General features: G+C 37.8%; 1 protein-coding gene across 8 annotated transcripts in view; it reads left to right on the top strand.

Moving 5' to 3' along the window:
* TAF1 (TAF1 RNA polymerase II, TATA box binding protein (TBP)-associated factor, 250kDa) overlaps nucleotides 1-4943 on the top strand; it is a 195871-nt gene that overhangs the window by 71036 nt on the left and 119892 nt on the right. For 3 of the 8 annotated variants that reach the window (XR_001001886.1, XR_001001883.1, XR_001001884.1), the window contains exon 33: nucleotides 4799-4820. The exons of the other annotated variants lie outside the window; for them this stretch is intronic. The gene's annotated coding sequence lies outside the window, so the exon portion shown is untranslated. The remainder of the gene's footprint in view (nucleotides 1-4798; nucleotides 4821-4943) is intronic. 8 annotated transcript variants of the gene reach the window in all.

Below are 4943 nucleotides of genomic sequence, written 5' to 3'. Positions count from 1 at the left end.
TTTTGAGACGGAGTCTTGCTTTGTCCCCCAGGCTGGAGTGCAGTGGCAGGATCTTGGCTCACTGCAAGCTCCGCCTCCTGGGTTCACGCCATTCTCCCACCTCAGCCTCCAGAGTAGCTGGGACTACAGGCGCCCACCACCATGCCCGGCTAATTTTTTTGTGTTTTTAGTAGAGACAGGGTTTCACTGTGTTAGCCAGGATGGTCTCGATCTCCTGACCTCGTGATCCGCCTGCCTTGGCCTCCCAAAGTGCTGCGATTACAGGTATGAGCCACCTTGCCTGGCTCTTATATATTCTCGAACCTATTTGAGAGCTTTCTATTCTGCTTCATTGATCTGTTTGTCTAGTCTGGTGCTATGATCACCAGATAATATAATTGTTTTATCACAAAGGCTTTATAATTTTAAATTCCTTGACTGTGCTTGCTTGATTATCCTAAGTAAACTCTGTAAGGTCATTTTTGTTAGATTCTGCGTTGTCGTCGAATTAATAAACATGATTGAGACCTTATTTAATTTATGGATTAATTTGGAGAAACTGTGTATCTTTTTAATTCTCCATTTTTCCACCTGGGAGCTTATATTTCTTCATTTACTCACATTTTCTTTTATGTCCCCCAATAATGGCTTCTAGTTTTCTTCATATAGTTTCTAGGCATCTTTTAATTTATTCCTATACATTTTACAGTTTTTGTTGCTTTTGAATTTCTCATTGTTGAGTTTATTCCTAGGTAATTTAAAAGTTTTTATTTTGTTTATTTTTCATTGTCAATATTTGATATAAAATTTAAAAGCTTTGCTGCCATTGTGCTTGTGCTCTTTTTTTCCTAACTGGTTATTAAGTCTAAAGGTTTCAGTTTGAAGAATATGAATAGTTGATTCAGTATTGTTCATAGGTTAAATATAATACTTAAAGCGTTTCCATAATACTAGTGTCTAAGTCTGTGCTATGAGGGTACTACTCTGTAAGTTTGGCCACTAATAAATAATAAGGGTCTTTTTTTTCCATCAGTGATTGGGACCCAAGATATTATTATCTCTGACAGGCTTGGTGGCTCACAACAGTAATCCCAGCACTTTGGGAGGCCGAGGCAGGCGGATCACTTGAGGCCAGGAGTTAAAGACCAGCCTGGCCAACATGGTGAAACCCCATCTCTACTAAAAATACAAAAATTAGCTGGGCCTGGAGCTGAGATCATGCCACTGCACTCCAGCCTGGGTGACAGAGTGAGACTCCGTCTCCAAAAAAAAAAAAAAAGAAATATTTCCATATGAAGGTTAAGTCCTTCACGTCATTGAAGAGAAGAAAAACTTCCCCAAATCCTGCTTGAGTCTCTTGCTGCCATCTTGTCTCTTTCTCTTTCCATACAGACTTTTTTATTATGGTAAAATACACATAATATAAAAATTTGTCATTTTAACTATTTTTATTTTTTTGAGACTGAGTCTCATTCTGTTTCCTAGGCTGGAGTGCAGTGGCGCGATCTTGGCTCACTGCAACCTCTGCTTCCTGGGTTCAAGCGTTTCTCCTGCCTCAGCCTCCAGAGTAGCTGGGATTACAGGTGTACACCACCACGCCCGGGTAATTTTTGTATTTTTAGTAGAGACAGGAGTTCACCATGTTGGCGAGGTTGGTCTCCCATTCGTGACCTCAGGTGATCCACCTGCCTCAGCCTCCCAAAGTGCTGGGATTACAGGCATGAGCCACTGTGCCCAGCCGTCATTTTAACTATTTTTAAGTGTACAAATCAGTGGCATTAAGTTCATTCACAGTGTAGTGCAACCATTACCACTATGTATTTACAGAACTTTTTTATTATTCCAAACAGAAACTCTGTACCCCTTACATGGTAACTCCCCTTCTTCCTAGCTCCTGGTAATCTCTATTCTAGTTTCTCTCTCTATGCAATTGCCTATTCTAGGTATGTCATATAAGTAAATCATACATTATATACAATGTTCTTCCTTTTGTGTCTGGTTTGTTTTACTTACCATATTTTCAAGGTTCATCCATGTTGTAGCATGTATCAGACTTTCATTCTTTTTTATGACAGCCAGACTTCTTTTATGAATATGTAACATCTCTCACTATTTTCTTTGTCTGCCAGTAATGCCTCACTTAGCTTTAAACTGGCTTCCACCCTGTCCAGTCTACCAAGTAAACAGGACCACATAATTGTCAGATATAGTGGGCACTTTTCTGTGCTTATCTTGACCTCACCCTAGTATTTGACATAATTGACCATTCTTTCCTCACAACTGTATTGTGATTGGCTTCCATGACAATTTTTAGCTCTGGCTAGGGGAAGCCGAGGCAGGTGGATCACGTGAGGTCAGGGGTTCGAGACCAGCCTGGCCAACATGGTGAAACCCGTCTTCACTAAAAATACAAAAAAATTAGCCAGGCATGGTGGCACACAGCATAAGAATGCACTCAGCATTCTCGGGAGGCTGAGGCAGGAGAATCACTTGAACCTGGGAGGCAGAGGTTGCAGTGAGCCAAGATCACGACACTGCACTCCAGCCTGGGTGACAGAGCGAGACTCCAAAAATAAAAAAGTCAGCCCTTATTTTCCTCCCACCTCTTAAACTATTCCTTTTTAATCTCCTTTGCTAAATGTTCTGCCCACTCCTGTAACTTCAGTTATCACCTCTTTCCTGATGACTCTATTGTAGACAAAGCCACTTGCCAAACATTTCCTCTTGGATGTTTCAGTGGAACTTAAAACATACCTCAAGCTGAGTGTATTATTGTTTCCTCCTATCCTTCTTTATTCCAACTTTCTCCCTCTCTCCTTCTTTACTTGAATCACTCATTTACAATTTCCAATCTGGGTTTAATGGGGCATTAACATTACCCAGTAGCTACATCTAGGAACCTCTTGTTTTTGATTCTTTACTTTGAATAAGTTCCAACATCCAGCATGTCACTAAAGTTTGCATTATATTTTGCCTAGTCACCTGGTGAATGTCCCAGCCTTTATGTTTATCTCCTTCTAACCTAACATCTACATTCCTGTCAGGTAGACCTTTAAAAAAAAAAAAAAACAAAACCTCTTATAAAAAGATCAAATAACCTAGAAATATATAAAATTAAAAGTTAAAGCTTCTGCCTGCCCTCCCACTCCTGTCTCCCATATTTTCATTTCCCCAGAGATAACAGCTTGATATATAGTCTTAGGTACTTTTCTCTGTGCTTACACAAAACGTGTTTACTTATTACACCACTCTCAGCACACTGCCTATAGGGTAGCCCTGCTCTGCAGGAGCAGTCAAAAAGAAAAATACATGTAGGTTTTTCAAGTTTTTGTTTTATTCTGTAATTTGCTCTTTTTTGGTCATGAATATATTCTGATCCTTTTTATTTTGAGGTAATTATAGATTCAGAAGTTGCAAGAAATAGTACAGAGTCCTGTGGGCTTCTCACTCAGCTTCCTTCAATGGCAATATCTTACATAGCTGTACTTCAATATCAAAACCAGGAAATTTATATTGGTACATTGCTGTTAAATAAATTACAAAACTTAGTTTTCGCCATTAAAAAAATCGATTTGTGTATATGTGTGTGCAATTTCATACCGTATATATGTTCCTGTAACCACCACCACAATCAAGACTTAGAACTGTTACCATAAAGGAACTCCCTGTTCTTTGTATCTGCACCCCCACACACACACACGCCCACCACCACACCCACCACTGTTCCTGTTCCACTTATCTGTTCTCCATCTCTATAGTTTTGACATTTGAGCATGTTATATAAATGGAATAGTATAATATGTATGTAACAATTTGAGATTGACTTTTTTCACAAAGCATAATTCTCTTGAAGTCTATCTAAATTGTTGTATCAGTAGTTCATTTTTTAAATTGTTGAGTGTCCCATTGTGTGGTTGTACCAGAGTTTGTTCAAACATTTACTCATTGAAGGACATTCAGATTTTCACTATTTTGCCATTATGAGTAAAGCTGCTGTGAGCAATCATAGGGTTTTGGATGAGTTTAATTTTTCATTTCTCTGGGATAAATGCCCAAGAATAGAATGGCATATGTTTAGTTTTACAAGAAACCGCACTATTTCATTTTTTTTTCCACATCAGATGTGGAAAAAAAATGTACTGGCATTGTAATAAGGCTTGAGGGAGGCACATCTCACACATGAGCGTGAAAACCCAATGTCATCACGCTTATGTCATCATAAGCTTATGAACTACAAAAAGATTGTGCCATACTTTCGGAGTGTCTGTACCATTTTACATTCCCACCAGCAATGTACGTGATCCAGTTTCTCTGCAGCATTCACTATTAACACTTTTAAAAATTTTAGCTGTTCTTCTATTGTGATTTTATTTTTTTGTTTTTTTTTGGAATTCGGTGCAAATTTTATTAGACTACAAAAATCATACAATTATTATTTTAGATATATTTATATAAAGTCATAAAAGCTGTGCTTTTTGAAAAACATTAGCATAAGAAATTTTTTTGCTATATAAGTAAATTTAGCATCTTAAGGATTCAATAATACAGTTTTAAAATTTTTTAAATTGACAGCGATTGTGCATATTCTTGAGGGCACATAAGTATATTTCCATACATATAATTTATAGTTATCAGATCAGGGTAATTAGCACATCTACCATCTCAAATGTTTATCATTTCTTTGTGTTGAGAATGTGCAATATCCTTCTAGCTATTTGAAACTATATATTGTTTTATTATTAACTATAGTCATTCTATGGTGCTATAGAACACTAGAACTTATTTCTATCTAGCTATAATTTTGTATTTTTTTTTCTAGGGTACATGTGCACAACGTGCAGGTTTTGTTACATATGTATGCATGTGCCATGTTGGTTTGCTGCACCCATTAACTTGTCATTTACATTAGGTATTTCTCCTAATGCTATCCCTCCCCCAACCCCCCACCCCACGACAGGCCCTGG

Source organism: Colobus angolensis, unplaced genomic scaffold (genome assembly GCF_000951035.1).
Source record: "Colobus angolensis palliatus isolate OR3802 unplaced genomic scaffold, Cang.pa_1.0 Scaffold216, whole genome shotgun sequence".
NCBI classification, from domain to species: Eukaryota; Metazoa; Chordata; class Mammalia; order Primates; family Cercopithecidae; genus Colobus; species Colobus angolensis.
Note: the sequence above shows the minus strand (reverse complement) of the source record. Positions and strands in the feature narration are given on the sequence as shown.